A 25622-nucleotide genomic window follows, 5' to 3' on the forward strand; every position below is an offset into this window, starting at 1 on the left:
CCATCACTTATGTATCACTCAGTTTTTCTTATTAACAGTAACACAAAAGCATATTTCTAGGGTGGTGCCCGGTGGTGGCTAGGCTTTACTGGCATGGGGGGATTCCGTGCCCTATCTGGCCATACACTATTGCGATGTATCGCAGAAGTGTATGGCCATACCCCCCCCCCCTAGACGGCAACATCACAAGCAATACATTGCATATGGTCCTTTCACATGTGATATATCGCAAGCAACAACCCCCCCCCCCCCCCCGTGAGGGGGTCAGAGTCAGACCTGCAGGTCTGGCCTCCATTATGATAGGGGACCACGCACCAGACCCAATGGCATGTCATACACATCCAATTTAGGCCAATGTCCATCAGATTTGGATGAAATTGGCCCAAATTGGACTAGTGTATGGGGGCCTTTCAGCTTAGTGTTAGGGACCCACAAGGGATGACGTCACCAGGACACTGTGGTTATGAGGTTAACACTGTAATATTTCCTCTAGGTTCTCCTGGCCTCACACTCAGCTCACAGCCAGTTGTTGGCTGTGAAGGTCATGAGCAAGAGATGGCTCCTAGAGATCGGCGTAGAACATGCATTCATGGAAAGAAAAGTGCTAGACCTTGCATCTGGGTGCCCATTCCTCATCCATGGCTACTTCTCCCATCAGAGCACGGTACGGCTGTGACTGCCTCTGACCTTTTACATGTCGACCTAATGCTTGTGTCAACCTTTTCATCATGTACACCTAATGCAGGTCGACATATTTCATGTGTTGATCTATTGACTATTGACCTATAGTGTTTAGCCTAATGACTGTCCACTTATGTACTGTTGGCCTAGGCACCGCCCCCCTGGTCCCGTCCCCTCCCCATGACTGTCCATTATATTCTCATGAGAAGATGAGAAGTGAATGAATAATGTATAGAATTTCCCCTTACTTAGTTATTTCGGACAAAGGTGACATTCCCCTCGCCCTAGCTCTGTCCCTTCTGCCTGTCCTGCCATGTATAATAACACTATTGTTTCTACCATACACAGAATCACGTGTTCTTTGGGATGGAGTATGCCAGTGGCGGAGACTTCCGTAGTCTCCTGATGAGGAATGGGCCCATGGACATCTCCAGTGCAAGGTGAGGATATAGAGTAATGTGTTGTTACAGCCGCTGTTAGAGGGAGGACTTACTGATAGATTATATATTATAAATATACATTTTGTATTCAGTCAGAAGGGTTCTGATGTATCAATAGATAATACAGTATATAAAAGCACTAGGTGATTCATCTCGCCCTACGGGCGCTCTTCACACCGTTGTAAGGGGCTCCGCCCACTTAACATGTAAATGCCTTTAGTGTGTAAAATCTGCATTGAATTATATATAGGATGACCTGTATTGGTACTATAGTTAGAGGTTTCATTTTTAAGATGAAAAGGGCGTTTGATTGTGAAGAGGGAGTATGTTATTGTGTTGGTATGAACAGGGCTTACAGACAATGGGCGTCTGTGGTGTTGGTGTGGCTAGTTGCAGGGGTAATGCGAAATGGAGAGAGCAGGTGCAGTGTTTTGGCAGGTGGATGTGAGGGTGCTGCGTGTGGTGAAAGGGGGGGCTTGGTGTTGTTGGAGGGGTATTTTTTTTGAGAGTGGTGGAGTTGAAGGTGCATGTGGGTGGTGTGGTTGTGTGAGGTGCGGGGGTGAGGGTGTTGTAGTTGGCTGGGGAGTGGTTGCCGCCAGTGTTGGAGGGGCGGTTGTGGGGTTTTGGGGTGGGTTAGGGAAGGGGTTTGGGCATGTTGTGGATGTGTGAAAGGCCGGTGTAGCGTTGGTGGGGGAGGGGGTGTGTGGCTGTAGTGGCGGTGTATGATGGGCGGATGTCCTGTTTGCGCAAAAGGATGGCGGGGTGCTGTGGGTGGTGGTGGAGGAGCGGGTGCGGTGATGTTGTGTGTGTTGTAGTATGGTGTGTGGCAGAGGTATGCAAGTGGGGGTGCTTATGGGTGGTGTGCGTGGGCTAGTGTGAGGTGTGAGACAGTGTGGGGGGTGGAGTTACACGTGTGGTGGTGGTCCGTGTGGGTGGTGTGTGTAGGTGTGGTGCGTGGGTGCAAAAATTGCAAAACATGCATTTGTGGGGGTGCTGTGGGAAGTGTGTGGTGTGATGTATATAAGATATGCCTTATACTGTATGTGTCACCTTATATTGGGCAAAGTAATACTATTAGTAGTAACAAACCCCAGCTGTGACAGGATTATACAGCTGCTGTCATCACTGTGTGCAGCAACATGAAGGTGGCCATGCACTAAGGGGCAGCTGTGTATGTGGTTTGGGAAATGACACACGTCACATGTGACAGGATTATACAGCTGCTGTCATCACTGTGTGCAGCAACATGAAGGTGGCCATGCACTAAGGGGCAGCTGTGTATGTGGTTTGGGAAATGACACACGTCAGATGTAAAGTTCAGATAAAAACTGTTGCATTTACTATTCTATGGTTTGAGACTCAGGGCCTAATTCAGTAATGCGCTGTAACCCCCCGCCACCATGCGTACAACATTTGGGACAAAAAAATGTGAAAACCCCCATGTCAACTTTTTGACTATCGACCTAACCCGTGTTGACTTTTTTGACGCTGTTGAATTAATGAACATCTCGACCTAGACTCATGTCAACCTAAATGCATGTCGACCTAATGACTGTCAACCAACATGCTGGTGAGCCAATGACCATATCCCCTCTGTGTAACCTATTAGTAGCAGTGAATGACAGCGGCTGGTAGGATAAGTCACTTTTATATGCGTACGCCTTCCCCATAGTTCCATGGCCGGTGACCATGGAATTATATGGGCTGATTGCACAAGGCAGCGAATGGATGTTACTGTGTAACATCCATTCGCAGTCCCTGCCAGCAAATCGCCCTTGTGAATGGTGGGATGACGTACCACCATTCGAACTGCGGGGTTACATGGATTCGCAAGGCTGCAAATTCATAGCCTTGTGAATCAACCAGAATAACCCCCAATATGAAGTGAATTGCACCAATGCACAAAAACAGAATCCTCATATTAACCTCATATGGGAAACCTCATATTAACCTCATATGGGAAACCTCATATTAACCTCATATGGGAAACCTCATATTAACCTCATATGGGAAACCTCATATTAACCTCATATGGGAAACCTCATATTAACCTCATATGGGAAACCTCATATTAACCTTATATGGGAAACCTCATATTAACCTCATATGGGAAACCTCAGCTGGTGAATGTGAAACAAACCAAATGAGGCCTTTGTCAGAGAATGGGGGAGCGTCATCTGGGAATCACTCAGCCATTATTTATGGGTGCCGGACGGGGTCCCGACAGTCATTTACCCGACGAAGGGATCCCGACTGTCAAAACACCGACAGCCGGGTGCCCGACGGCCACCGGCTATTCTCCCTTTTAAAGGTCCACGACCCCCATAGAGGGAGAATACAATAGGTGGCAAGCGTAGCAAGCCTCCGTGCCCGCAGGGTGCCGAGCGCATCGAGCCCGAAAGGGGCTCTGTTGCGCTCACCATGCTGTCTGATTCCGGCCAGTCGGGATTCCGATGTTGGGCTAATGACTGTCGTGACCCCGACTGTCGGGCCCCTATACCACACCCATTATTTATACATCCTACAATATAACATTAACCTGTTTTCTATCCAACAGGTTCTATGCAGCAGAGATAGTATGCGGGATTCAATTCCTCCATTCCAAGGGAATAGTCCATGGGTAATTATATAGTTACAGTATGATAATAGTATAATAAAGCAATGTTACTATGGAGTGTATAATGCAGAATGTAATATGCTGATCATGTCTGCTTCCTACACGCTATACATGTTACCAATTACCACATATTTCCCACTTACATGTTACATGGCCTCCTTTACATAGTAATGTACAATCTTTATCTACAGCTCTCAGTAGCCACAGAGGCTGTCTCTGCACAATTGTTTTATGCTTTTATTTTCAATTATAGCTGAGGACAGTATTGAGTAGGGAGTGAGAAGTGCAGGGGAAGGAGGTGCTGAGAAGTGCAGGGGAAGGAGGTGGGAGGGAGTGAGAGGTGCAGAGGAGGGAGGTGGAGGAAGGGAGGGAGAGATGCAGGGGAGGGAGGTGGAGAAAGGGAGTCAGAGGTGTAGAGGAGGAAAGAGGGAGTGAGAGGTGCAGGGGAAGGAGGTGGAAGGATGGAGTAAGAAGTGCAGCGGAAGGAGGTAGAGGAAGGGAGTGGGAGGTGTACAGGAGGAAAGAGGGAGTGAGAGATGCAGGGCAAGGAGGAGGAAGTGAGAGGTGCAGGGGGCGGAGGTGGAAGGATGGAGTAAGAAGTGCAGGGGAAGGAGGTGGAGGGGGAGGTGCAGAGGAAGGAGGAGGAAGTAGGTAGTGAGAGGTGCAGGAGAAGCAGGTGGAGGGAGGGAGTGGGAGGCGCAGAGGAGCAAGGAGGGAGTAGATGTGCAGGTGAAGCTGGTGGAGGGAGTGCGAGGCGCAGAAGAACAAGGAGGAAAAAGTAGACGTGCAGGGGAAGGAGGTGAAGGAATGGGAGGTACATAAAAAAAGAGGAGGACGGAGGTTATGAGAGGTGTAGTAAGGGAAGTAAGAGGAGCAGGAGTGACAGATGACAAATTAAGGAAAGCTAAAATACATAATTGCGGAAGACGTGGATGGACACAGGTTAGATAACTTCACCTAATTTGGTTCCTTTAATTCCATCTCCAATTGCTATTTATATGAATCTAATGGGGAGAGGGGAAAGTGGACTCTTTTTGTGGGGCACTCTGTTTCTGATTATGATTGAAAACTTAACTTTTAATGTAACCATGTGCACTGCAGGTGGGGCAAATGTAACATGTATAGAGAGTTATTTTGTTTCTGTGCAGGGTAAATACTGGCTGCATTATTTTTACACTGCAATTTAGATTTCAGTTTCAGCACACCCCACTGAAATTTAACTGTCTCTGCACAGGTTTCATCTGCCCCACCTGCTGTGCACATGGTTTTGCCCATTTTCCAAACAAATTAGTACTGAGCTCAGATCTGAATAAGGCCCATTACCCCTAAAAGCTTACAATCCCCAATGATAAATTGCAGCGGCTGCACTCAGGGAATAACAGCACAATAAGCACAATGTGCTGCCTGGCCCACGTGTCAGTGTATTGTTATTATTTATTTTCTGGTTACAAATAAGAATAAACTGACCCCATTTATAAGCTGCTCCCCTTCCCCAACTGGGAACGACCAGCATCAGCCTCCATTTGCCGCTTCCTATGACATCAATATCACTAGTTATTTACAGTATGCTGTAACCACACATATTAGTATCACAGGGGTTATTGGGCTGAGGAAGGTTCCACTATTAAATAACCTAGATGTCTGCAGAACACATACAGATGTACATGACATGGTGGAATCACATGGACACTAACCTAAATATGATTACATTAGTCCTTGCTCCCAAACATATAAAACTACTATTAGTTAGAATGTACACATGTAACGTGCAATATAATCTATGTACCAAATAATTCCTGTTTGTATGAAAACAAAGATTTTATTTTCTTCACAGCGACCTAAAACCAGAGAACATCTTGGTGACTCCAACAGGACATCTCAAGATCGCCGACTTCGGTCTGGCCCTTGAGATCACGCCTAGAGACGAGGGTGTTACTGGCTGTGCTAGAAGGTGTGGAGTCATTATTCCTGAGGTAAATGCAAAGGGTTTCCTACTGTTTCCTCATGTAACTATGTACATGGGGCCTGATTCCAACCCCGTATGTGACGGCATATAGCCAAGTTGGGTAAAAAGGGCATTCACTGTAGCACGCACATGCATCATTGCACATTTCTGGGTAATTCTGATTCTGCCAAGTGTTGGCAATTTCTCTCCATGTGGAAGATGCACTAACATCCCCCCACCACCACCACATCACCAGCATTCCCCGGGTACCGCATTATTACTAATCCCACATGCACTAACATATGCGATTATTAATGCAGAGGACAGCTCTTTCCATAAGAGCTGTCAATTGCGATGCGGCTCTGGCATTGGACTTCTGGGTCTGGTGCCGAATTAACAGTAAACAATACGACTCTTATGTTGGGTTCACACCAGAATGATCTTGATTGAAAAATACAAATCAGACCAAAGTGCGCAGCTGAACCCAAAGTGTTGCAAACATATCATGCACAAAGTAATAATCCCAAGAGTGATAAAGATGGAAATAGTGCATACATACAATAAGCGCTCAAAGGGTAACCATCAGATCGGAATCGGATCTAAAACATGCCAAAACGTGCCCAATTTACATAAAACTGGACGAAATTGCATCGACATTGATGGGACTGAGCAAAATCGTTCTGGTGTGTAACCAGCATTACCTTAAGTGACTACCCTCCACCATAGCGTCCTCCATGGGAACGGGTACATGCGACTTCCGGTCCGACTCTTACCAGGGGAAGATGACGTGAGACTGTTGCCGTGTGTTGGCAGGACAGCTGCTGTAAACAATATATAGTACGTGAACTAGCATATACAAGTGAAAGAGCAATAACTCGGGACAAAATATACCTAAAAACAGCAAAGTAATTATTATTTATAAACAATATATAGTATGTGAACTAGCATATACAAGTGAAAGAGCAATAACTCGGGTCACAATATACCTAAAAACAGCAAAGTAATTATTATTTATAAACAATATAAAATATTGCTGCTGTTACTATAACATGTAGGGGTTATCTTTACCGCTATTTTGTTAATTTAATTTTTTTTTATTTTTTTAAATAAAGTGATTGCTAAAATGTTGGTAACCAATTGCTCTCTTCTGGTAGCTGTATTTCGGCAAGGAGTACATGATTGGCGAAGACTGGTTCTCATTTGGAGTCATCCTGAACGAAATGATAACCGGAGGTCATGCTGCTCACTCAAGATTCTGCGCAACAGAATCTGCCGCCATGGACCTCATTAACATGGTAAATATGATATTACATTTATAAATTATTAATATAAATGATGTAATTGGTTGTATATAACTTTATAAGATGTTGGATGTAAGTAACCATTAGTCACTGTGTTATAGGATCAATCTGTTCAGTCCTCTGATCTCTATTGAAAACCAGAGTATCTGATCTACTCTACTGTCCAATTACTGCTACAAGTAAACTCTGCACTCTAACAGCCGGCCACTATTACTGACTACAGATGTGTCCTGCTACAGCTTTGCTGCGTAGAGCAGCTTGCTGTAGTGGGAGTGCAGGCTCCCATAAAGCAGCAGGGTGCATGTACCCGCACCAGCCAGCTCCTATATAAGTGTATGCATAGCGGGAGTGTACACATACCATATGCCCCGCTATGCCACGCATTGTGCAGCAGTGAATAAAGATTGTGGCTTTATGGAAAATAGCTGAATCTATTCTCTGGCGACGGCTGACGCAGCTGTTAGCTATGCTATAACTATTGACAGATAAGTAAAAGATCTACATGGGTGTTTTTTTATTGAGAGGTGACTTTTCTGCATTTTATAAATAGGATTAATAAATATAAAGAGCATCACAATGGAGTACATAGTCAACTAAAGCCCCGTACATGGGGAGACTTGAGTCCTGTGCTGCTTAGGCACAGATGGCTCAGCACACATAGCTGCACACATGGGAATTACCTGCTATATGTGCTGAGCAATCTGTGCTGAGCAGTGTTTGCCTATGCGGACTGGTAATGTAAGCAGGATAGAACGTGCATGCACTGTCTATATTTGTGGGCGATAGTGATGTGCAGGGCTGCGAACCACAATAGCTGTAGGGTGTACAAAGGGAGCGATCCGAGCTTCATTTCTAAGTGTCCTAGACAGATCGCTTAGAAATAGGGCATAAATCGCCCGTGTGTTTGCCCCTCACCTGCATCATCCCACTGGTTTCTCTGCAGTCATTCCTGTTAGACAGACAATAATCAGATAAGTAACGTTAGACTATTGTATAGTGACAATATAACAATGTACAGATATGTTTCTATCAAACACCAATACATATATTTCTAGTGATAACAGGTATAGAAAGTTCTGGCCGAGTCCACTTAGTGCCCCATGCCTATGTGATATGTTGTATGTATATCTATAAGATGTATGTAAGTAATGCATGTAGTCTTATTTACAAATGTCTATACAATTGCCAAGCAAGACCTGAGCAGCCATTGTTACACAGACACATCAGTATTAAGGCCCATAGACACTGGGCAACTTTAAGCTGAAAGTCGCTCAAAAAAGCAGGTTTGAGCGGCTTTCAGCTCAAAGCCGCCCAGTGTATATGCCCGGCGATGAGCGGTGAGCGGTGAGCGATGCTGCACGCTCCCGCATCATCGCCAGGAAAGCCGTTCATCTGCTGCTATTACAAGCAGATGAGCGGCTTTGAGGACGGCTTTGCATAGCTCTGCACTATGCAAAGCCGTCCTCCCCCGCCGGGCAGGGGGAAAGCCGCCCAGTGTGTATGGACTGAGCGGCTTTCACCCTCAGCAATGATAGCGATCATCGCTGTGCACACCGACTGGGCATAATCGCCCAGTGTGTATGGACCTTTAGGACACATATGACAGGAAATGGCAGCATGGTTACATGTTCTTGGAATGGGGAATGTAATGTGAGACACACAACAGATCCCAGATAGAATGTCAGTAGTAACATACTGTAGCCATGGAGAAATCCCTTTATATTCTTCTGTGCCGGCAGCAGAAATGTTTGTACAATGATTGTATTGAGCAACTGTGCTGAATAATTACATCCAAATACCTTTTTCAGCTTGTCAATAACCATCTGGGCCAAGAACCAGGAGTTACTGACAGCATTCGCCACCACCCCTTCTTCCAGCACATTGACTGGGTCGCCATGGAATCCCTTGGGATGGAGCCCCCATACTTCCCTGTAAGTATAAAACAGAACTTCCATGAGCTACTCATTGCTGGTCAGCAGATAATGTATAAGTGCCAAACACATACTTGGGGTGTGGATTAAGGGATCGGCTCTGTCTATATAGACAGCCATTATGTCAGCATGCAATAGGCTGACAGGGCCACTAATTAGGCAGTGTCTAGGATAGACAGGGTGAAATGTTTAACTGACAAATTGTCAAGTTTTAGTCATTTTAGCCCTACTCCACCCCCTAATGCCTAACCCTAACTATCCACCCCAGTGTCTAAGCCTAACTCTCCCCTTCTGCAGCCTGACCCTGACCTTAATCCTAACTGCCACCTAGTGCCTAACCCTAACTGTCCTCTTCTGCAGACTAACCCTGACCTTAATCCTAACACTACCTGAGAGAGCTCAATAAGATTTGGCACATGATGTGCCTTTTTATACACACGAATTACATGGGATTTATCACACACAATCTCGGAGATCTGCAGGCAGGGGGTGTATGAATTGAAAAATACTATTCAAAAGATCAGGTGGCTGCTGATTGGCTGAAAGAGATCTCTCAGCCAAACAGTGGCCACCCAGTCTTTTGAATAGGATTTTTCAATTCTCCTCGCCACCTGCCGCACCCTGCTCACCGCACCCAGGATGTTCTGCTGACTGCTGCACATAAGATGTATTTTATGTGCAGCCCGTCCGAGCTCTGATCCGATGCGCACGGGACTGCGCATCGGATCCGATAGGATGTCACAGACAATCTGCTGGATCCTCTGGCCCAAATCGCGTAGCGTATGAGGGCCTTAACAGTGTAAAGTTCCCTAAAGTTATTCTTGTGCTCAGGGTTACATAAAGATCACTGACAAAGACACATTTTTAGTTTTCTTTCTAGCAGGGGACACACAAGTAGAAAGGACATAATTACTATGTTACCAATACTTTCTTATTGTCCCAGATGTGAGCTCCGTTACATCTTCTGACATTTTTCTAATATAATTGATAATCCTGCGCCTCATAATAAGCTGACAAGGAGACAAAGTGGACTATAGAGCACAGGTTACACTTTCCATAGTGAGCTTCTGGAATGTCATTTTCCTCTCTGCACTTCTAGAGTATATAGATATCTCTTGATAGCACAGAGTAGATGAACACCTATAATTGCACCGTAGCGACCTCACATCTACTGCAATTCTGTGCTTATATATATATATATATATATCCACAGAATCGGGCGACACTCACGGAAATAATGAGAAGGACACGCAAGGTCCGCTTAACGATTCAATCTTCACAGATTTTCATCAGAAGCGATACAAACATGCAATAAACAAGAATAAATACCTTCACCAGCCCCGTGTTAGCACAGTCCGCGCCTACAGCCCGCGTTTATGCTCACCTGCATGCTGACTCGTCGCACGTCGGATGACGTCACGGGTATCCGGTTGCTAAGGAACAGCCGGCTGCTTGCATACCACAAGTCGCAGCCACTTCCTGCTTCCAGCATCCCGCACTATCCAATCAGAGGCACGGTGTAGCCATAGTGATGGAGGTTAGCTTCCCGCAGTTGCATAGAGGCCGCAGCACTGTGAGAGACAAAAAAACTTATAATTACATGTTTTAGGCAAAGATGGAATAATCTAAACATGAGAAGTGAAAAAACGGCAAAAATGAATAAGACATGTTAAGCAAATAGGCACTGTCAGCAAAGAGAAACTTTTATAAAGGCAAAGTGGAGTTAGAGAAAACAATTCAAATTCAATTGCTCATTCAGCCCAAACGCGCTGATAGTGTTCAACATGTATGTCCATCGGGCCTCCTTTTGAAGAAGTGCCTTGGCTCTATCACCCCCAAGAATGTTGAATGGCACATGGTTGAATGGCACAAACAAGAAGTTTGCTAAATGCCTCTGTCTGTCTTATGTCCTCTACCAGTCCTATGGTAGATGTAATAATCACTGATATACACTTTTACTTCTTATTTCTGTAGGCATTCTTTCCACCCTCTGCCTCCAGTAATAACCATCTAGAACTAATGGAGGCAGAAGAGGCCAATTACCCACCAATTACAGCGGCGGAGCAGGCAAATTTTACGGGTTTCTCGTCAATTACCTCCAGCTGGAGAAGCTTCCCAAATCCACCTGGTCTAAGTTCATCTAGTGAGGCAGAGGCACTGCTGGATGCGACCATGCCAGGTTCTGCATGTAAGTACATTATATCTTCATTTTTCTTATTATTTTTAACCATGTTTGATTGAAGACTTCAACTTTAAATGGGGGCATGATAAAGAAAGTAAAAGGGAGCTAGATATGGGTATAGCAGTATTATAATAACCAATAATACATGTTCAGAATGGAAAGTTGTACACTAAAGGGGGGTACACCCGGGGAGATTTCAGGTCATTCTCTCAGTGATCTCACTAGAAAATGCCCCTACATTTGCTGGTGAATTTGTTCCAGCACTACATTATGTATGCGGCATGTAATATACATAGATGGTATGTACAGCAAAAGGATTAATCCGTGCATTGGAATACATGTATGATAGTAGTAATGCAGAGAACTCAGTGTACATTTATCCCTATGGAGCGAAGGAGAAATAAACTAAGTTCTCTGCATTACTACTATCCTGTAGGGTGGGGGAATTCTGTGATTCTCTTGCCTTGTTTAGCCCCTCCGTTGCCTGAACTAGCCCCTCCCTTGCCTGAACTAGCCCCTCCCTTGCCTGAACTAGCCCCACCCTTGCAAGCACTTGCAATGGACCAATAAGGTCCAAATGGACCAATCATTTGAGCAACTTGGCACTTTTGTGTACCACATATTTATTTCCTACCTGCTATTCATTATGATCACCCTGGGCCTGATTCAGACCTGATCTCTATGCAGTGTACACTCGCTGCCTAGTGAAAGGGTAAGCACCACCCCAACTAACACGCTGGGCATTCCAATGGTACCTCCATCCAGGTGTCTCTGATCTACGAGCGCTGGAGAAATCATTCGATGGTTGCCGACCATCGAGTGATTTCACCCCGGCAGCGAACGGATTATTATGCATATCATCCATTCGCAGCCGTACCGGGGATCGTGGCGTGCAGTGTGTGTGTGTGGGGGGGAGCACGGCAGGCACTGCGGACAAAGTTTGGTCCACACGCAACGCTGTGAAATTCATCTCATGGGACCAGAATAAGGTCTTTACTGAGAACCTGTAAAAGAAAGATCCGTAAGCAGGGAAGAGATTTTGCGACCTCTCTGTAACTAAAGATACTCAGTCTGTACCCCTTCAGTCTCATTTACATATTATGCGGGAGATTCTCTAAGCGAAAAATGCGGTAAAAACCCCGTTATCTGAGTTTTTACCGCATTTTGGGATGCTGTAAGCATCCCCCGCCGGGTTACCGCGGCGGGGGGGCATCGCCAGAAAAATCTGGCGATGCCCCATATAAGCCAATGGACTTCTATCACAACCCTCCGTCGCCCCGCGCCGACCCCCCGCATCGCCCCCTCACCTGTGTCCGGGCAGCACAGCGCAGTGCTGCCCGGACCTGTGACCTCCTCCCTGCACTGATCCTCTTCCGGGTGCAGGGAGGAGGAGAGCCCGGCGCTGCCGGGTGTGGGAGGAAGGGGAGAGCCGCCGGGACCTGCTGGGACCCGGCGACTCTCACTGCAATGGACAGCTCTTAACGCAAGAGCTGTCCTTTGCCTTAATTATCGCATATGTTACAGCATATGCGATAATTAAATATGCAATGGGCGGCAAAGAGGGGCGGAGATTCTTAGAGAATCTCCCCCTATATCCTGTAAATGCAGCCAGCCAACAATTACTTACAAACACTCTGTCCTATCCACCATTTCCCATTAAGATGTGGCCCCTCCCCATAGAACCCCCTGATGTGCAGGTCCAGGTGCTTACTCTACAGATGAGCGCATTACTGCAAACAGAAGCGTCACAAAGCAGCTTATGCTCTGCAGTCCCGTAATGTTACATTCTAGTAACTTATCCAAGTGTCTATAGATTTCATCGTGGAAACAAAGATTTATATTATGCTATATTGTATCTTGTTATAAATGTGACCAGATTGCACATGGTGTAATAGGTACAATGCACTTTTGCTATCATATAGAACATCAGCTGAAATACAGAAGGTAAGAGGATGGATGTCAACAGGTAAGATTTGAAGGAGTGTGATCTACAGTGGCAAAGGCTACACACCGGTCAGGTAGTATGAGACCTTTGTATTTGGTGGTGACGCTGGTAAGAGCAGTTTGGGAATAGGATGCAGGAGGCAGAAAGCAGGTGGTGGTGGCAAAGAAAGGAGAGGAATGGGATGAAGAAAGCAGGCGGTGGCAGCAAAGAGAGGAGGTGACAGGGAATGAGACGCAGAATATAGGCGGTGGCAGCATAGAAAGGAGAGGAGAGGATGGGGAATGAGACGCATTAAGCAGGCGGTGGCAGTAAATAGAGGAGAAGAGGTGACAGAATGGGATGAAAAATGCAGGCGGTGGCAGTAGAGAGAAGAGAGGAAGTGAAGGAAGAGATGAAGCAGGCGGTGGCAGAAAAAAGTTGAAATTTACATTTGAAAAAAATTTTAAGCATATAAATTATAAGAAATTATAGTGAAAAGATATAGTAGAGTGAGATATATGGTGAGATATAGAGTGAATAAATAAATAAATATATAGTGGATGAATAGATAGATAGGGGAATGCAATAAAGAAAGCAGGCGGTGGAGGTTGAGAGAAGAGAGGAGGTGACGGAAGAGATGAAGCAGGCGGTGGCAGCAAAACAATTTTAAGCATATAAATTATAAGAAATTATAGTGAAAAGATATAGTAAAGTGAGATATAGAGTGAATAAATAAATATATAGTGAATGAATAGATAGATAGGGGAATGCAATAAAGAAAGTAGGCGGTGGAGGTTGAGAGAAGAGAGGAGGTGACGGAAGAGATGAAGCAGGCGGTGGCAGCAAAACAATTTTAAGCATATAAATTATAAGAAATTATAGTGAAAAGATATAGTAAAGTGAGATATAGAGTGAATAAATAAATATATAGTGGATGAATAGATAGATAGGGTAATGCGATAAAGAAAGCAGGCGGTTGAGGTTGAGAGAAGAGAGGAGGTGACGGAAGAGATGAAGCAGGCGGTGGCAGTAAAAAATATTTTAAGCATATAAGTTATAAGAAATTATAGTGAAAAGATATAGTAGAGTGAGATATAGAGTGAATAAATAAATATATAGTGAATGAATAGATAGATAGGGGAATGCAATAAAGAAAACAGGCGGTGGAGGTTGAGAGAAGAGAGGAGGTGTCGGAAGAGATGAAGCAGGCGGTGGCAGCAAAACATTTTTAAGCATATAAATTATAAGAAATTATAGTGAAAAGATATAGTAGAGTGAGATATAGAGTGAATAAATAAATATACAGTGGATAAATAGATTGATAGGGGAATTCAATAAAGAAAGCAGGCGGTGGAGGTTGAGAGAAGAGAGGAGGTGTCGGAAGAGATGAAGCAGGCGGTGGCAGCAAAACATTTTTAAGCATATAAATTATAAGAAATTATAGTGAAAAGATATAGTAGAGTGAGATATAGAGTGAATAAATAAATATACAGTGGATAAATAGATTGATAGGGGAATGCAATAAAGAAAGCAGGCAGTGGAGGTTGAGAGAAGAGAGGAGGTGACGGAAAAGATGAAGCAGGCGGTGGCAGCAAAAAAATGTTTTAAGTATATAAGTTATAAGAAATTATAGTGAAAAGATATAGTAGAGTGAGATATATAGTGAGATATAGAGTGAATAAATAAATATACAGTGGATAAATAGATTGATAGGGGAATGCAATAAAGAAAGCAGGTGGTGGAGGTTGAGAGAAGAGAGTAGGTGACGGAAAAGATGAAGCAGGCGGTGGCAGCAAAAAAAATTTAAGCATATAAATTATAAGAAATTATAGTGAAAATATATAATAAAGTGAGATATATAGTGAGATATATGGCCAAATGTAATATGGTGAGAGTTTCAGAAAGTGAGAGATTTTGGGAGAGTTTTCCCCCTTTTTTTTAAAGCAGCAATCAACTACATGGCAAAATCAACCTGGTTTTGCAGTGTAATTGATTGCTGCTTTAAAAAAAAGGGGGAAAACTCTCCCAAAATCTCTCACTTTCTGAAACTCTCACCGTATTACATTTGGCCAAGAGAGTGAATAAATAAATATATAGTGGATAAATAGATAGATAGGGCAATGCGATAAAGAAAGCAGGCGGTGGAGGTTGAGAGAAGAGAGGAGGTGACGGAAGAGATGAAGCAGGCGGTGGCAGCATAACAATTTTTTAAGCATATGTTATAAGAAATTATAGTCAAAAGATATAATAGAGTGAGATATATAGTGAGATATAGAGTGAATAAATAAATATATAGTGGATGAATAGATAGATAGGGGAATGCAATAGAGAAAGAAGGCGGTCGAGGTTGAGAGAAGAGAGGAGGTGACGGAAGAGATGAAGCAGGCGGTGGCAGCAAAAAAATTTGAAGCATATAAATTATAAGAAATTATAGTGAAAAGATATAGTAGAGTGAGATATATATAGTGAGATATAGAATGAATAAATAAATACATAGTGGATGAATAGATAGGGGAATGCAATAAAGCAAGCAGGCGATGGAGGTTGAGCGAAGAGAGGAGGTGACGGAAGAGATGAAGCAGGCGGTGGCAGAAATTTTTTTTTTAAGCATATAAGTTATAAGAAATTATAGTGAAAAGATATAGTAGAGTGAGAGTGAGATATATATATAGTGAGATATAGAGTGAATAAATAAATATATAGTGGATGAATAGATAGATAGGGGAATGCAATAAAGAAAGCAGGCGGTGGAGTTTGAGAGAAGAGAGGAGGTGACGGAAGAGATGAAGCAGGCGGTGGCAGCAAAACATTTTTTTTTTCAAGATTAAAATTTTATTGAAATTTTCAAACATGTCAAAACAGACATTATGATAAGGAATACATAATAAAGAGGGGGGAGGGGGAAGAAAAAAGAAAAGACAAGGGAGGGGGGAGTGGGGGGATGGGGAAGGGGAGGATAACAACACTGTAGATGAAGTAGGACATACAGTTTATAAGTAGGTACAGGCAGTGCTCGAAGTGGAAATTATGAAAGTGGGGGTATGGAAAGGGGGCGTGGCCACTAAAAAAGGGGGCGTGTCTTTAAGTGTAGCATACCATACCCCTTATATACCACACTAGTAGGACCCCTTATACTACAGTATTTAGTACTAGTGCCCCTTGCACATTGTGCCACACTGTATGAGCCAAAATTCAAGGACAGCAAGGACAAATGGACAGAGTGACAGAAGAGAGAGACTGACAGCGGGAACACAGAGAGAAAGTGACAGGGACAGACACATATGTATATTGGGCATCACCGTTTGTGGCAAATGTATAATGAGCATTACTGTGTTTGGCATATGCTCATTATAGATTTGCCACACACCATGATGCCCAATATACATTTGCCACACACCGTGATGCCAAATATACATTTGCCACGCACCGTGATGCCCAATATACATTTGCTACACACAGTGATGCCCAATATACATTTGCTACACACAGTGATGCCCAATATACATTTGCTACACACAGTGATGCCCAATATACATTTGCTACACACCGTGATGCCCAATATACATTTGCTACACACCGTGATGCCCAATATACATTTGCTACACACCGTGATGCCCAATATACATTTGCTACACACAGTGATGCCCAATATACATTTGCTACACGCCGTGATGCCCAATATACATTTGCTACACACAGTGATGCCCAATATACATTTGCTACACACAGTGATGCCCAATATACATTTGCTACACACAGTGATGCCCAATATACATTTGCTACACACAGTGATGCCCAATATACATTTGCTACACACCGTGAGTCCCAATATACATTTGCTACACACAGTGATGCCCAATATACATTTGCTACACACAGTGATGCCCAATATACATTTTCTACACACTGTGATGCCCAATATACATTTGCTACACACCGTGATGCCCAATATACATTTGCTACACACCGTGATGCCCAATATACATTTGCTACACACAGTGATGCCCAATATACATTTGCTACATGCCGTGATGCCCAATATACATTTGCTACACACCGTGATGCCCAATATACATTTGCTACACACAGTGATGCCCAATATACATTTGCTACACACAGTGATGCCCAATATACATTTGCCACACACCGTGATGCCCAATATACATTTGCTACACACATTGATACCCAATATACATTTGCTACACACTGTGATGCCCTATATACATTTGCCACACACCGTGATTCCCAATATACATTTGCTACACACCGTGATGCCCAATATACATTTGCCACACACTGTGATGGGTGAGAAGGAGGTTAAGCAGAGGAGAGGAGTAGTGGAAGTGGAAAATGTGGAGAGGAGGTAGGGGGAAGGGTAGGAGGTATGGAGGAGGAGGAGCGGAGAAGGGAGAGCCGTACAAGTGGGAGCTGTGTACCTCCTGATGCCAGCGGCAGACACCTCTGGCTGACGCTGTTAGGAGGCCGTGCACAGGGAGGGCAGAAAGGGGCTAGTAGGCAGCCAGACCATATAGAGTGGCAGGTGTGCACTGGGTGATGGGAAGGACACAGCAGACCAGGACGCAGCTTCCACTTACCGGTAGCAGCGCAGACTTCCGCACAGGCTCCCGTCACCTGTACCCATCACGCTGCCGGGCATCAGCTGCACTTCATCTTCTATATCCCCAGTAAGGCTCCCATCATCCTCCATGCGCGCTCCCAGCTGGGCTCCCTGTCAGTGCCTCGACCTAGATAACCACCGATAGGTTTGAAAGGTAAAAAGGGAGTCTAGAGGGTGTAGATCCAATTACCACTTCTCAATAAGTCCTGTGAATGTACAGGGGTGCAGAGGGGACTATAGCAAAATCTCAATGCCACTGGTCAGTGTCCCAGATATGCACCCTTTTGTGGGAGGCTGCTGTTCCAGACTGGCTGGGGGAAAGGTAGAAGTGTAAACAGTGCCTACTTCACCCTCTATAAAGAAAGTCAGTCACTGTGGGGTAAGGGCAGAGACCAGTGACAGTTCTCCCCGTGTAGCTCACCTCAGATATTGGTGTTCTTACTCCAGCTGCTTCAGGAGAGGGTAGGGAGCTGCAGAGGAGATGACCGTAGTAGGGTTAAAATCCAGCAAAGCCTCTGCCTCCTGTGGTGTGTCTGGGGTGAAGCAGGCAAGATGTCCGCCGCTGCAGACTGCGGGCCAAAGAGCTCTGCTGGATGGAGCCCCAGGGACTGTGAGGGCACCAGCTGGTGATCCGGAGCCTGTCCCCGCAGCCACCGTGTCCCAGGATCCCATACAGTATGGAAGGGGACCTCCGGCGGCCAAAACGAAGCGTTTCCTGCGGATCCGGCAGGGGGACCGCAGAAATCTAGGCCCCGGCTTCAGGAGCACTGAAGGCCGCAACCTGCAAGAGCGACGGAAGCGCTCCTTGGCTCTGCAGCCCTTCAGTATTAGCATCGGTGAGGCTGGGCCAAGGTGAGGACTCGCTGAGGGTGTAGGGGAGACCAATTCTGAGGTTATAAAATCCGGAGCCTCGGGGAACTTCTCTCCTCCGACGCCAGGCCACGCCCTCATTCAATCTCCGGAGGCTTTTCGAAAAAAAAAAAAAATAGTGCCCGAAGTGAAGTGCCGGTATGCCATACCGTTGTATACCGGCCCACTTCGAGCACTGGGTACCGGTATAAAGATAATGCATTACATACAGCATTGAGAAAGGAGACATGACAATTTCTAGACAGATAAGAGAAGGCTATCATAATATATAAAATCTAGGCTAGAAATCTTAGGTAGGTTTGGACAATTTATATGCCATCCAGGCCATCCACTTTGCCGATGGGGACAGAGAAGATATGGCGCAAGCAGAACCCTCTGTTTCAAACCGGTAATGGTCGTGTACTGCTTCTTTGATAGTTAAGATCGTAGGAACTAAAGGAGTCTGCCAGTGACTAGCCATAAATAGTTTGGTAGAGATTAAGATATGTCCCAACACATAATGAACATCTTTATGGATGTGGTTTGGAAATAGATGAAATAGTGCTATCTTCGGATGTGGAGATATGACAAACCCCGATATGCCCGAGAGTAGCGTAAATACTTTGTCCCACATCCCCTTCAGTTTTGGACATGACCAGAAATATGATACAATGTTCCCACTCCCCTGCACTGTCTCCAGCATGTGCTATCAGTAGATGGCCACATAGAATGTAGGAGGGCCGGGGTAAGGTATAGTCTATGGGTCAATTTGTAATATTGTTCTATGTGCGATTGGCATTTAGATATATGGAAACAATTGTAGTAAACTGTTTTCCATTCAGCTTCGGATAACAAAACCTGCAAATCTCGTTCCCATTTACCTTGAAAATTCAATTTATTAGGCTGTTGTGGGTCTGTAAGTAGGTTATACCACCAGGTTATGGAGCAAATCTATGGGAGATGAATTTGGGCAAAGGTCCTACTTTATGTGGAGTGGGGCTCGTGCTCTGCAGCCAATGTCATACCTGGAGATATTTGTAAAAATGCTTGGTGGGAATGGAGGAGTTTTGGACATCACTAAATGGGATTAAAGTGCCCTCTTTAAGGAGAGAGTCTAATGTCAATATACCCCGAGCTATCCACAGGTCCAGTGACAGGTCTGGAATCATATGGGCCAATCCCGGAAGGGACAGGTCGGGGGAAGGGAGAGTGATTTCGATGTGAGAATGTTCGATACACTTAGGGGCTGCAGATGGGGGAAGCCACAAAATATCAGTGATAGCTAACGGTAAGGCAAGACCCTGTTCTAGCAAGACCCAGGGTTTGACATTCTCTCTAACAAACCACTCGTGGAGTGGGGACAAAATACAGGTCACTTGATAAGAAAGAAGGTTGGGGAACGCCAATCCCCCTTTTGATTTAGGAAGGCACATTATACTTCTGGCTAATCTAGGCTTTTTGCCTCTCCAACTATATTTTGTGAATATCCCATTGAATTTGGTTAGTAGATGTTTTGGGAGGAGGATGGGAATGGTCCTAAAAAGATATAGCAACTTAGGGAGTAAGATCATTTTAAGAGCTGATATGCGGCCTAGCCATGATGTCTCAAGAAGCATCCAATCCTTTGTCATCTGGGAGAGTCTACTTAGTAATGGTAGGTAATTGGCAGAGATTATGTCCGAGATTTTAGGGGTGATTTGAATACCTAAATATTTAATGCTCAATGACTGCCACGCATAGCCGTAGCTCGCCTTAAGTTCTTTCGACTGTTGTTCTGGTATATTATTAATGGGTAAAGCTTCTGTTTTCGAGCTATTTAATTTATAGTATAAACTGAAGAGTAGGTATGCAGTATCCTATGGAGAGAGGTTAGGGATGTGGAAGGATTAGTAATTGTGAGTAGGACGTCGTCCGCAAATAAAGATATCTTATAAGAGCGCCCCAAATAGGACTGGGCCTTCTATGTCGGGGGCCGATCTAATGGCTTCCGCCAGTGGCTCAATTGCAAGTACAAACATGAGCTGAGATAGCGGGCTCCCCTGCCGGGTACCATTAGAAATTGTAAACGTGGACGAGAGCATACCATTTACAAAAACTTTGGCCGATGGATTGGAGTATAGGGCCATAATAGAGGATAAGGCCCTACCTCCAAATCCAAATTTGCGGAGGACAGCTTGTAGGTAGCCCCAATGGAGTCTGTCAAACGCCTTCTCCGTGTCCAACGACAGGACCAAAAGCGGCTCCGCCGTCCTAGAGAAGGCGTCCAACAGATGTATAGTTCTCCTCGTAATATCTGGGGCCTGGCGTCCCATCACAAAACCCACTTGATCTTGGTTAATTAAGTATGGAAGGATCTGATTAAGCCTATTCGCAATCAATTTAGCATAGATTTTCACATCAGTATTTAGAAGGGCTATGGGGCGGTAATTCATTACAATTATAGGATTTTTACCTAGTTTTGGAAAGGTCACAATTCGGGCCTCCAACATCTCAGTTGGGAAAGAGCCCTGCTTCGATGCTTCATTAAAGAGAGGGGCTAGCAACGGAGGTAGTCGGTCTCGGTATATTTTATAAAATTTATTGATATAACCATCCGGCAAGTTATCGATAACTACACGGATTTCCTCTTCCGACCATGGACGCTCAAGGAAATTTAAAGTGGTCTGGTCCACTGAGGGTAGATCAATGTGTATTAAAAAGGAATCTATAGCTTCTGAATTGGGTTGAGGTGTAAGGGGGTCTTGGCGAAGGTTATATAATGATGCATAATATTCTGCGAAAGAATTGGCAATAACTAGAGGATCTGTTACTGTGACTCCCTTCACGTTAGTAATTTGCTTAGTGCGTTCCAACATTTGTTTCCCTTAGTTTTCTCGCTAACAATCTACCTGCACTGTCTCCTTGGGAATAAAATGTCTGCTTCATCCTAAATAAGTTTTTTCGTACCTCAGACATAGAGAGAGTATTCCACACATCTCTTGTCCTGAGAAGCTCCCTGTACAAAGAACGGTTAGTAGGGTCTAGTTTAAGTTTATGCTCTGGGGGGCAATTTGATTAAACATAAATCCCAGGTAAGCAATATAGCTGAATGATCAGACCATGCGATCGGCAGTATATCCGCAGACTCAATCTGCTGGAGGGTCCTCCCATCCGAAAGAGACAAGTCAATCCTAGAAAAGGATCTATGGACTGCAGAATAAAAAGTGTAATCCCTGCCACTAGGATTCCTCTCTCTCCACACATCATAAAGGCCAAACTCACATAAAATGCGCTGGAATGCTTGTGATTTGGTTCTCTTATGGGGCACAGCCGGTCTAGATCGGGGGTTGATTTGTCCATGTTAGGATCAAGAACTAAATTGAAATCCCCCAATATAATCAACGAACCTTTATATGACGAGTGGAGAGTCGAGCAAAATTTTCGTATAAATGGGATTTGTTTAGTGTTTGGGGCGTTATCGTCAATTTTTCCCATAACTATTAGATACCGTCTTCTGGATCTGCAATCTGTTGTGCGAGTGAAAAATTGCACCTCTGTGAAAAAAGAAGGGCCACTCCAGCCTTCTTATTGGGGCCATTGGCTGTGATGCAATGTGGAAATTTATTATTATAAAAGCGAGGTGGGGCAGAGGCGGGGAAATGTGTCTCTTGGACTGCCACAATGTGGGCTTTAATTATAGTGAAATGCGTCAACGCCGTTTTCCGCTTATTGGGGAAATTTAGGCCCTTGACATTCAGAGACAATATTTTAAGCTTATTTGGGGTCATAAGTAAACATATACCATAGCTTTAGGAGTACCATAGGCATAATAAGTATTCCAGACCTCTTGGACCAAAACAGCTCGGGGACTACAAGCAAAATGCGCATCAAAAACTTCGCTAAATATACCTGTTTCAAGAGCATTAAGACTAGGTCCAATATTGTACATCGAAGACTTATAGTGTTAAATCCAGTGTACCTAAATGCTGTATGAGTGTTGCATAGGGGGTGATAATTCAGGAATGAGATTAAAAGGGGTAGACATTGGGCTAACAGCCCGGTAGGGTAGGAAAAATACAGTGTAGGAAAAATACAGTGTGGGAAAGAAACAAAGAAAGAGACACCGTACAGGTGTTTGAAAAGGCCGCCCAGGTTGGCAGCACATAGGGGCGTGGGTATTAGTACAAGGGTGCACCGAAGAGTCTCGACAATAGGTGTAATGTACACGATGATGCAAATATAAATGGCACATCAGTGAGGTAGCAAATTGGGGATGGGTGTGTATGTGCCACTAAATCGTATTATTGCATGGGTCTTCAAACTGCGGCCCTCCAGATGTTGTGAAACTACAAATCCCAGCATGCCTTGCCACAGTTTTAACACTCCCTTATAGCAAAACTGTGGCAAGGCATGCTGGGATTTGTAGTTTCACAACATCTGGAGGGCCGCAGTTTGAAGACCCATGGTATTATTGTAACATGCAAAGTCCGACCTGAGCTTCTAGGACAACCTACTCAAGGACATGAGAAAATATCGCAGTCCATCGTAAGAGGAAATGAAGGATGTAAGTGAGTGAACAAGAGTATAAGACATGCTAACTAAGCTAAACATAACTATATTAATAATAAGCATAGATACACTAATAACCCTCCAGTGGTGAATCCTCCGACCGAGGCAGGCGGGAAGGCCCAGACCATGTCCACTACCGAACATTTAAACGGATGGTGTTCCACACCCCGCCCCAGCCCGAGCCACCAAATGGAGGAGAACTAGGCCCCAAACTGCAACTTTTCAAAACATACCAAAGTAACCATCACAATCAACAGGAAGGGGCAATCTGGGAACTGAGAAAAGCAAATGCTTTACATTCAAGCATTATGTTTAGCTGTAGACCAGTCTTGCGCCACCCTGTTGGTAGAAGGCGCGCAAAGGGTAACGTTCCAATCCGCTAGAATCTTCTCCCCCACTGATGGAGATGTGATAATGGTTGTGGTCTCATTACGTCTCACTATCAGTTTTGTCGGGAAGCCCCAACAATAGGGGATGTCTGCATTATTTAGGGATCTGGTGATTGGTGCGAAAGACCATCTCATAGCCAGGGTAGAAGCGGAGAAATCTGCAAAAAACTGTAAGTCTCCCAAATGATTCAGAGTCATCTGAAGATCTCGCTGCTCACAGAACACGCTCTTTTATGTGGAAGTAATGGAACCTCATCAAAGTGTCTCGGGGGGCTCCCTGCGGAGCGTTTTTAGCCTTAGGGATACGATTAATGCGATCCAAGAGGAAATCAGACACGTGTACCGTGGGAAGGAGTTTTGTGAATGTGTCAGTTACGAATTGCACTAGGTTTTCCCTCTGATCTTGAGATTGTTTCTGCGTGACCTGTCCTCCAGGTCACACAGCTTGCCACGTAGAATGGCATTCTCCTCCTGTAATTCTTCATGTAAGACAATCAGCTCATTGTGGGATTTCACCACCTCCCCCATTTTAGTTTCTAGGTGATCGACCCGTTGCTCCACAGCGTCAATAGATTGAAAAGCTGCTTTGAGTTCCTGCGAGATGTCTGCTTTGAAAGCCTGCAGCAGTTGTTTCATGGCACCAATTGTTAGTGGGTCGTTGTCTCCCATGTTGGGAATAGGAGAAGTGGGTGCCGGAATGGGTTCAGTGGAGGCGTTAGATATTGGAAGCTTTTGTTGAGATGCTGGTACCGGAGACTTGGGTTTAATCCCCTGGATTGGGGACGGGTGTTTGAAGAAAGAAGACTTAGAAGTCCCCGGTACAGCTTTCTGACGCCTAGACGGCATTATGTTAGTAATGATTACAGAAGTGAGATAGGCAAGACAATCTAATGACGCAGGGCGGATAGGAGTATAGAAAAATTGCAGGCCCCTGGCAGAATTACATTAAGTCTGCCTCAAAAGTACAAATCATTGAAGTGTCTAAGAAACGTCCGGTGCCCCCACTTTAGAGAGCCATGGTGGGATTACATATTATCTCTAAGAAAGGAGGTGCCGTTGCCCGGGAAGAAGACACTTTCTGGGGACTTCCTCAGACCCTGTTATTCGTATTGGGTTCCTCTGGATAATAGTAACATGGGCCCAAGCCTTCAACCTTGCTCTCCTGCCTATGGGATCCCACTGCAGGGGGGTGATAGATTGTATGTGGCTGATCCACAACTTACTCCAAGCAGGGTCGGCTATTGTAGGTAGAGACTCACCGGTGGTCCTGCTGGATATTTTTAGGGCAGTTCCCCCTCAGCACTCCCGCCGTAATAGTCAAAATGAAGGCCTCCATCACCCCGGGTCCTAGCTTCTGTGTAGGCCTCAGCCAGCAAGCATCTGCCCGCTGCCGCACCAGACACTCAGCCCTGGAGAGATGCCCCCGGCCGGCCCCGGGTGTCCGGAGCAGGCTCTCCGCCCTCTGTACACCCGGCGTACTCTCCCGCCTGGAGGACGGGTCCCGCCCGTCCCCTGGCTCGCACGCACACCAGGCCGTGGCTCCTGCGGGCGAGTAGTCCGCAATCCGCAAGCGACCGCCCGACACCGCTGCCTCCCACCAACGCGGCCGCCTAATGCACGGGGCACTTACAGCTTTCCCAGTGCCAAGGGCTGAATGGCAAGGTGAGATAGCTGCGGGCACCAACCTGCCAGTAAAAGATATAATCCAGGGGTCTCTCCAAGGGGTCTCTCGGGTCTGGGCAGATGTCCGCTCACCCGGGGAGGCTATGAGGAGTCTTTTGCAGTGGCGTAACTATAAAATTTGCTCCCCCAAGCCAAAAGTTTCCTGCGCCCCCCCCCCCCCCCCCAATTGCATTCTGTGACACAAACAGGGCTGCTTCTAGACAAGATGGCTCCCAGTTTTAAATGTAAAAAAACACCAATAGATATTTTAAAAATAAAGAATGCGCACATTTCAAAAAAGTATGTGCAGCCTCCCTTCAAGGGTTAATGACCTTTACAAAAATCCCACACACTGCAATGGCCATTAACAATATGTCACCCATCGTAATGTCCTTTAAACATTATGCCACACACCGTTATATACCTATATATACTTCCGCACAGTATAAACAAACAGCGGCACTCTGAGGTCTTGTAGAAAAATTCTGTAATTATGGCATTAACAAGTAATGCTGTGCTCCCAACGTTTCGGGAA

At 45.0% G+C, this 25622-nt stretch overlaps 1 protein-coding gene and 1 long non-coding RNA gene across 2 annotated transcripts in view; both read right to left on the reverse strand.

Annotated features, from left to right (window-relative positions):
• LOC146026510 (uncharacterized) overlaps positions 1–6489 on the reverse strand; it is a 118401-nt gene extending 111912 nt beyond the window's left edge. Inside the window, exon 1 of the mRNA XM_083157249.1 lies at positions 6385–6489. The gene's annotated coding sequence lies outside the window, so the exon portion shown is untranslated. The remainder of the gene's footprint in view (positions 1–6384) is intronic.
• Positions 6490–8782: 2293 nt separating this feature from the next.
• The window catches only part of LOC146027111 (uncharacterized), a 39095-nt gene continuing 22255 nt past the window's right edge, over positions 8783–25622 (reverse strand). Inside the window, exons 4-5 of the long non-coding RNA XR_014454676.1 lie at positions 10300–10486; positions 8783–8913 (exon numbers count right to left, since the gene is read on the reverse strand). This is a non-coding gene — a long non-coding RNA (uncharacterized LOC146027111). The remainder of the gene's footprint in view (positions 8914–10299; positions 10487–25622) is intronic.

Source organism: Crinia signifera, chromosome 8 (genome assembly GCF_055691185.1).
Source record: "Crinia signifera chromosome 8, ASM5569118v1, whole genome shotgun sequence".
In the NCBI taxonomy this organism is placed as follows: Eukaryota; Metazoa; Chordata; class Amphibia; order Anura; family Myobatrachidae; genus Crinia; species Crinia signifera.